Source organism: Triturus cristatus, chromosome 1_1 (assembly GCF_964204655.1).
Source record: "Triturus cristatus chromosome 1_1, aTriCri1.1, whole genome shotgun sequence".
In the NCBI taxonomy this organism is placed as follows: domain Eukaryota; kingdom Metazoa; phylum Chordata; class Amphibia; order Caudata; family Salamandridae; genus Triturus; species Triturus cristatus.
This window is the reverse complement of record NC_140579.1, coordinates 500,176,660-500,186,216: the sequence shown is the minus strand read 5'-3', so window position 1 is coordinate 500,186,216 and position 9,557 is coordinate 500,176,660.

Sequence of the window (9,557 nt, the reverse complement as noted above, 5' to 3'; positions counted from 1 at the left end):
GGAGCAGGACATTTGGTGTCTGAGAGTGGCTGCGGGGGGGAGGGGGGGGGGATGGTGTGGCTGCGGTACAGCTCCCTTTCAGATCGCTCTGCTTGACCCAAAAACTGAGCCGACAGAAACCGCTTGGCCTACACCACCGCTTCACGCCTACCGCTGTAAATCGGGGGCTCGGTCCCTTCCAGAAGTATGGCAGTCTGATGTGCCAAGTACTCTATAATCGTTGGTGCTGCTCCCCCAGCTCCCTGATGTGCAAGTGAGCTGCCCCAGTTGGAGCGTCGCCTTATATCCTCCCTTCCTTTTTCCCATTGTTCTTGGAAGGGGGGAGGGAGCCTCAGGCGCATTTCGCTGCGCTGCGCTTCCCGGTGGCAAAAACCAGATCTGTTCCTTGTTGGGCTGTGGCGGCCATAATTGCGCTGGCCCTCGAGGCCCCCTTTGGGGGCAGCCTTTGCTAAATCTATTGACGAGACTGACACAAGTGACATTGAAGGGGATGCGGTGTAATCCTTACACTGAGACAAGTCACAGATTACATGTTTTAGTGGCACACATAATCCCACTTTAAGTGAGGAAACTTCACACACAGGCAAATTGGAAAAAAGCAAATCTGGGACAAATTGACTACAACTGGGCTCTAGGACAAGTGCTTTACGCTCACTGTTTTAACAATGCCAGGATATTAATAATCAGTTGTTGTCAATTCCTGGGATGTTACTTTTTAGATGGGCCTCGCTTGTTTCTATTCTGCCCTGAGCTCAACACGTTCTAGAACCGACCCAGTGGTCACCTACTCATAACAAAATACTGCAGGACGCGCACTTCATAATACTTCCATTTAGAATACAGAAAAAAACAAGAAGATGATGCACAGAGAGCAATTAAGTAAGGAGGCGAGCAATAAAACATCATAACTGGAACCCATGGAAACTGCCAGAGAGGTTGAGAACCCTGGATCCTGGATTCAGGACAAAGAAATAGCAGTATCAACTAGGGCACGTTTCAGAGACGACCAAAAGCCTGTGCTGGAGTAAGGCCGGAGGTTGTCACCAACGGCTAGCAAACATGCACTTTGAAGTGGATGGACCACGGCCCCCTCCACCGTAGACTGTGGTTTAGCCATGAGGTTCAGAGTTGTTTTAGAAAGCTGTGTCAGAAAACCACAAACTTAGGACAGATGTCAAGACTTAACACAAGAATAACTCATTAGAAGACGCAGAGCTCAATCTTCCAAGCCTCAACAGTGAACATTCTTTCCAGCCCAAGGCGCCATGTCATACAAGTATGATTGCTAGTGGGTGGTTAGAGGAGGAAAGCCCACCTTTCAAATGTTGCCCCTGCTGTAATTCCCTCTTTTCCTAAAAGGACATTCACCTACAAAACAACACGCTGTAAACCGCTTGTTACTGGAAAGTAACTTTTGCCATGCTGAGAGAGACGCTGAGTTTCACAAAAACATTCTGGTCATGCATTTTGGTGTTCAGACTATAGTGTAGTGAGTTTTAAAAATATAGAGTCAAATGAACGGAACAGATCTCCACCATACAGCAATTACGAGCGCAGAGATGCCTTTCCTCCAAGTAGAAACGTCATGTTCATGTACTGGTTCTTTAGGAAACGAACTATGGCTACACTGTATGGAGTGTAGGCTGAAATTGTATTTACTTCAAAACAAAAAGGGTCTGACAAAACTAGATGGAAACTCGCACTGGACCAGCCAGACCAAAACTGCCAGTCCCAAACACCTGCCCTTCCAGAGGAACTAGGCGGTACACACCCTTAGAATCCAGACCCATTTCCTAAATAACTCTAGCTGGCGTCTTGGGAAACACTGGAGCCAGACCCCCCACATGAAACCCTGCTTTAATAACACAAATGGGAGTGCTCCGTGCTCCCGGGACAAAACCAGCTACCCCAGCCTCAGCACTGCAGCAAGACAACCACTTTCAACTGTTGCATTAAAATAGCCCTCTTGCACCAGTCCTCTTCCACCACAAGCACTTTTTATACAGACTCTCATGGCTCTCGTCGGGGACAAGACCACAAGTCAGGATTACACTGACTCTACCCCTGCTTGGGCAAGATGAGAATTAAAAAAGTCCTCAAGACAATTTCATTGTCTGCCTGCATTGGCAATGGCGGTAAAAAGGCAGCTGCTTTGAACTGCCACTCCCAAACAGCCCTTGCACAAGTTATCTTCTTGCACAAGTTCTCTTCTTGCACAACAAGCACTTTCTTAGACTAGCCCCCGGCCTCAAGTGGGGACAATGACAGTTTATTTCACGCGCCTGCTAATTCGCCTATTTGCTAATTGCACAAGAAGGATTTTAACATTCCAACCGACAGCCTAAGAAACCAGTTGCTCCCACTTCTTTTTTACCCGACTAGAAAGGTTTTAATCATAATTTTAAAACGTTTTTTACTGAATAATAATCTTATAGTCTTTATTTATTTCGTATGATTCATGTTGTACTGATTTTGAACTAATCGAACAATAAAGTTTACTAGTAGCTTGATGGAAATCCAGGCTAGAGGTAATGACAATTGTTACCTGCATGGAATGCAGCAAGTTATAGAGGTTAGTAGCAGTCCCGGAGAAACAGTGTATCCCAGAACAAATTGTAGGTAAAGTTGACAAACTTATTTGCTTTATCTTTAATGTGGAATTCTATATTTTGTTGCCTGTGTGGTATTTTGACCCATTGCTTGAATTTACTGTTGCAGTTTTTTGCGTTGTGTTACTAAAAGTGTACACTTGTCACTTATCTTGACTCTAGTTTTTCTTGGCAGTGGGAAGGGAATGTCTGCTTATGGGATTACTGCCAAGCGTAATACCACGAGGATGACCTCAGGGATCCTAGACTCAGAAGCCCTCCATTGGCAGATGATGCTGTCGCCTCCACCACACATAGCCAATAATTCCATCGGACTTGCAGATGCCTACATTGGCCCACCCTCCTCCTCCTCTGCAGACTTGACGGTGGAGGTGGACATGTCTTGGGTTTGCTGTAGAGCGGCGGCAGTGCACGTGGACCTGAATCTCTAATCCTTTCCTATGTGCAGTGCATACTCAGGCCTCGAGCAAGGGATTCTCTTGCTCACCTTTCCTCAGGATCAAGGGGTACTGGCACCTTGCCTCTTATTTTGAAGCAGCTCCTTCTTGCTATTTCTCTGTCATGTGGATTTGAGTCTTTTGTGAAGGAAATGGAAATTGGGCTTCCTGGATGCGGACACCATAATGTAGCCTGGTGAACCTGGGGACCCCGGAGATTTGGTGGAGTAGATGGCACTTTGTTTTTAGATCAGCAGCGCCACTCTCGTTACCTAAAGGAGCAGTCCATAGGAACAAGTCAGTCATCCTGCAAGGGCAGCCTTCTCATGAGCATTGCTTGATTGGAAGTAGTACGCGGGTGGCTTTTCATGATCATCACCAGATACATTCTGGGAGACATATGGCAAATAGAATTCGTCATAGAGATTTCATCAACATTGAGTAGGGATAGGAAGGAAGAGCAGGTAAATTCATGGGGAGATGCAGCTGATTCATGTAGGGCTTAATCCTACAAATTAAATTTACAGCACTTGAGCAGGCTCACTAAGGCAATGATCGCTGTAATTTCTTAGAATACATTTTTCAGCTCCTACCTCATTGATTGGCAGATCCTAAGTGTGAGGAACCACAGTGGTGTAGTACGGATGCATAGCATGTGCTTCTCTGTTAGCTCTTTATCGCATGTGCAGTAGACCAAGTGACTGGACTCTAAAAAGGTGTCTTGTTTTAAAACTGCTAGGGTGCTAGGTTCATTGTCCCGTAGGAAAAACAAGGTGAGAGTCATGGATCAATAGACAGCAGGGCGAGGTCACAGAAACCAATTCCTGTGAAAAGGAAGTCCATGGTTGAGGAGACAGCCAGGAAAAAGGTGAAGAGACTGACCCAGACAGTCTGGGAATCTTGCATCAGAGATACGCAGAGTGACAGTCTGATAGTGAGTGAAGTGATGAGAATGTAAGGACGGGCTGACAGAATGCGGTGAGACTGGAATCCTGAGAGGGAATAATTGAAGATAGGCAGAGCGAAGGACAGAAGGAAGGTAGATTTACTTAATAAAATTATAGTTCTCTATCATGGATTTTTTTTTCCACTCTCTCCTAGTGACTGTGGCTGCCTTTCGTCATCTTTCTCTTTCTCACTGGCACTTGTGTTTAAGCCAGTAATATCGTTTTATGTGCCTGTTGCATAGATCTGTGTATAACCTACAAATCACATATTTGAACCGCACTGTTCTCTCCTTACGAGATCGATAAAACAGGGGTCATGATAATGAGTGATGACATATTGTATGTACTGTGCTGTAATGTCACATGAGTGGAAGTAAGCCTGAAGTGGAAATCTTAATTTTACCTTTTGCAGTCTTACACTCTTTTTACAGGTATTTGTAGTATCACTTGATGTGCATATTGCTGTCATCTACTGGTGGGTTTGCAAAGGTACACTAGTTGTTGCAGCAAATTTTAAAAATGGTAAGCCTCAGCCATGGGTGTGTCTGCTCCCAACTTGCAACTCCACTTCTTCTGTCCAACTCCATGCACCCACAAACGATCAATGACCCAAGTTAAAGGGCACTGTGGGGCCACTTTCATTGACACAGGAAATATGAAATATTTACCGTATTCTATAATTAGTCTGGAAATCATTTCAGTGAGTCCTTAGGATCTTGGGACCACTTACGAAATAAAATCAAAAAAGTTACTTAAAGGGCACACGTTCTGCCACATGCAGGCTGGCCTTTATCTGGGCTAAGTTCTTCAAGAGTGGCCTCCAACAATGACTGTTACCTCAATTCTATTTTTATGAAAGAAGGAGACACAACTGTTTCGATCATGCGGGGTAAGGATCAGTTATTAAGCTCCTCGTGATAAAAGAACTACAATTACAATTTAGAAGCATTTCCTTCTCCGTTTATGATATTTTCATCAATATTCATAAGTCTCAGATTGGAGGAGCGGGCAGAAGCCCGGGTATGATGTAAGAAACTCGAAAGCAATTTCCCCTTTAAGTTTATTGGTTGAGGGCTGCATGGTCAAGCCACTAGTCTGCTCTAGAGCTGGGACTGTAATGATTATGTACATAGTTATTTTTTCAGGAAGGCTGCAGTGGGGAGTTTGCTCTAGGATGTCCTGGCTATGCATGCAGGTCGGTAGGGCACCGACAGTTGTCCTAAGTCGTCTCCCTCCTGAGTTTTGTTGAGGTGGGGCAATCACACAATCATCAAGGACAGATTTATCAATGAGATGGAGAGGAAATCTTCAATGCTGATATTATAGCCACATTTTAATAAGGGGACAATTGTTAGGTGAATATGCAAAACTAGTTATTCCATATGAAACGCCATTATTATAGTTCATCTAAATAATTCTTGTCCATACTCCCCTTACAAGCCTTGGCCATGTCTGTTCATAGTGAATTTTTTCAGCTTTTTCATACATGATTATGGCCAGGTGCTAATTTTCAACTCGTGGAAATGTGATTGCTTTGTGTAGGCTACTGAGAAGTCCTTGATCACTAGAAGCATGAAGAATGAAGTTTGTTTTGGGTTTTTTCTTTGGGATATGTTGTCTCGTTAAGATGTTAGATGGAAATGTAATGCAGTGAACTATTGTATCCTTTCCCAGGTGAAAATATGAGGTTAGTATTTCCTTTAAGCGCTAATTGCAGACCTGTTTATATTTAATAGCATTTGAGGATATAGCAAGAGTTGACTATGCTTCTTAAAATGTGCATTCATTTGTGCTGAAAGGCCAAGTGCCTCTATCTGACCATCCTTGCAGTGCAGCCATTTTGTTAAGAGGCAGCATTGTGCTGGTACATTCTCATCTGCTGTTCTGTACTGGAGGTCTGCTATGCAAGCCAGTGTCACATGATTAACATCCTAGACATGTAGAAGATCTAAGAAGGACCACTGCCAGAGCCATTCTAGAAATATTCATTTGATCTTGTGTCCAGTTAGCTGACTCACCTTGCGCAAAAGGGGAAAATGAGGAAAGCTGACTGGCCTGGTGCAAAAGGGGAAATATGGTGAATGAGTAGAGACTTTTCCAAACAATCCTAAGAATTAACAGAGCATTTCCTGGTGTTCTTCACTGGAGGACTGGAAAGAAGCTTTATCACTTTATCTTGCTTCTTGCGGCAAACAAGCCTGTTGTGTTCTTAGATCACCAGAAAACCTTCACTGGAATGTCTGCTTGCAGCTCCCGACAGTGCTTTTGATTGTCTGTGTTTACATTTTTCATTCCTGAAAGGTGGACGGTGGAAGTGAGATTTGCTACCTAACTGCCGATTGTTAGAAGGATCTAAGGTTTCTCCTCATGAAACATATTGCATTCGCATTGTCTGTATTAAGTGGTAAAAATGCGGCCTCCACCATCAGAAGTGGAACCAGGCCCAGTATACTGTCACGAACTCCAGTATGTTTGTGTGACGTGTTCTTTTCTCCCTCCGCTTATCTTTAGTGATAAAGGGAGCTAGATTAGTTCCTCCTCACATCATTGTAGGAAGCATTTTGTCACATGCGAAGTCAGTGTCTTAATCCTGCACTAGGCCAAGAATCATTGAAACTGATACATCAGGCATTCTTGGAGGATTCTCACATGTAGTGCAAGGAAAAGCAAGATAAAAACCCAACAGAGACTTTACTGGTCTCACTGAGAGCTTATAACTTGGTTCAAAGAGGTCGATTTTCTGATCAATGGATATGAGCCTCGTCTTGGGAAGATAGAGCTTCTGCTTGTTTCCCATTGTACACGTTTTTTCATAGGCAAGATGCTTGTTTCCTGGGATGAACATTGATTTTTCACAATTTGTGACGGACCCATGTGACCTCCTGTGGAGCAGCCTGTCTCACTCACTGTCCTTGTGGAGGTGGTGGTGGACTGCTACCAGTGCTGTGCACTTTGACAGAAGCCCCTTGAATTACCCCAGGCAAATCCCAGTAGCCCTTGTGTGTACTGCAGGGTTGGGCGAGCGGAAGTATGAATCTAGCGGATCTGTGGCGAGGAACCGTCCTTCCTTCCCCAAGACGGGCAATTTGCTGCAGTGTCACTATTCAGCATTTCATTTGTTTCCTTCCATTGAAAGGTCTTACTGGTAGTTTCTGTGGGGAATTTCTGACGACAAGAAAGAAGTCCCCTGTAAAGGAATCCAGCATTAAACGAACTTTCAAAAAGACTGCAGTTTGGAAATAATTTAATCTCGGAATTTAAAAAAAATCAACGGTGGAAAAAAAGGTAAGTAGAGAACGATAAAGTAACCCATAAGTAAGTTGCATCTGACAGAATTAAAGCTTTTATGGTCTCTTTGAGCGAAATACATAAATAGCACTGAGGGAACTACCAACGACTGCGGCCTTAAGGATGCCGAGGACTCGTTTTCAGTACATATATGTCGTGGAAAAACAGGAAAACATATTTGTTTTTTATATGTATTATGCTAGCGAATAAATTATATAGCGTGGACCATCCCTTCGCGTGAAACGCATTCTGAAGATGATCATACATGTTGAAGGGCCTAGAAAGGGAAGGGTCACTTGGAAGAAGACAAATACAAGGTAGCAGGACATATAGTCACAAGAATACGACGCTTTTTTCATACCGTGCTCGTTACCGGCCTTGCAGCTGCTGGGTAAATAGCAGCCGTTGTCATGTTTTGGTTTTTAGTGAACGATCGGAAGCCAAGAGGATGACGTGGGGATTTTTACATGGCGCCTGCTTTTTGCTCCCAGATCCCAGCAGGTAGACAACAAGAGACACGGCAAAAATAAGCTGCGAGGAAAGGAAAGAGCACGCAACGAGACTAAGGGCCAAATGTATCAAAGAATAGTTTGGCGATTCTCAAATAGCGATTTTTAGAGAATCGCAATTTGAGAATTCCAAAACTATTCTTTCCTTAGGTTGGAGCGCCATCTAGAGCAAGTCCAGTAGGAAAGGTGTTGGGACATTCCTTAGATTGGAGCGCCATCTAGAGCGAGTCCAGTAGGGAAGGTGTTGGGACATTCCTTAGGTTGGGGCGCCATCTAGAGCAAGTGCAGTAGGGAAGGTGTTGGGATATTCCTTAGGTTGGCGCGTCATCTAGAGCAAGTCCAGTAGGGAAGGTGTTGGGATATTCCTTAGGTTGGCGCGCCATCTAGAGCAAGTGCAGTAGGGAAGGTTTTGGATTAGTAGCGCGCAATGCTTTCCAATGGGGCGACCAGATGGCTGGGCTGCCCTGGAAGTCCCGATGAGGGCTCATTTGCCTCCCGGATCCCAGCCAGGGCTCCAGGAGGTCGGGCTCGTCCGGGCCTAGGATCCCCTGAGTCTCGCGATGCGCACGGGTTCCCAGAAAGAGGGGTAGCTTTCCTCCGGATTACTAGGGGCAGGGTACACCGGAACACCCCTCCCGGGCTGGCAGTTCTCTGCCGGGGACCAGATGGGCTATGCCCGGACAACACCCCCCCTCCGTCCGGGGGCTCCCTCCTCCGGCCCACGGTGTGGCAAAGTGCCCGGGACGGGCTCCATAGGTCCCGTGCATTCCTCCCCCGGTCGTCCGGGCCCGAGAGCTCCAGTGGTCATCCCCATGCCTGAGGACCAGCCGGGGTCCCCGAGCCCCCGGGAAGCGGAGCACCTGAGCCCTGTGTGGGCAGTCGGGAGCCCAACCGCGAAGGCTCGGGTGGGCAGATGGGAGTCCTGTCGGTCCTGGCCATCTGGTCGCACCTTTCCCCTCGGCCATCTGGTCGCACGCAATGCTTTCGAATGGGGCGACCAGATGGCCGGGCTGCCCTGGAAGTCCCAATGAGGGCTCATTTGCCTCCCCGATCCCGGCCAGGGCTCCAGGAGGTCGGGCACGTCCGCGCCTTGGGTCTCCTAAGTCTGGCGGTGCGCACAGGTTCCCAGAAAGAGGGGTAGCTTTCCTCCGGATTAGTAGGGGCAGGGTATGCCAGAACACCCCTCCCGGGCTGGCGGTTGTTTGCCTGGGACCAGATGGGCTATGCCCAGACAACACCTCCCCTCTGTCCGGGGGCTCCCTCCTCCAGCCCACGGTGTGGCAAAGTGCCCGGGACGGGTTCCATAGGTCCCGTGCATTCCTCCCCCGGTCGTCCGGGCCCGAGAGCTCCAGTGGTCATCCCCATGCCTGAGGACCAGCCGGGGTCCCCGAGCCCCCGGGAAGCGGAGCACCTGAGCCCTGTGTGGGCAGTCGGGAGCCCAACCGCGAAGGCTCGGGTGGGCAGATGGGAGTCCTGTCGGTCCTGGCCATCTGGTCGCACCTTTCCCCTCGGCCATCTGGTCGCACGCAATGCTTTCCAATGGGGCGACCAGATGGCCGGGCTGCCCTGGAAGACCCAATGAGGGCTCATTTGCCTCCCCGATCCCAGCCAGGGCTCCAGGAGGTCTCCTAAGTCTGGCGGTGTGCACTGGATCCCAGAAAGAGGGGTAGCTTTCCTCCGGATTACAAGGGACAGGGTACTCGGGGACTCCTCTCGGCCTAGCTGGACGGGCCAGGATGCTGCACCAGCCCTGGGTCCGTCCCTGGG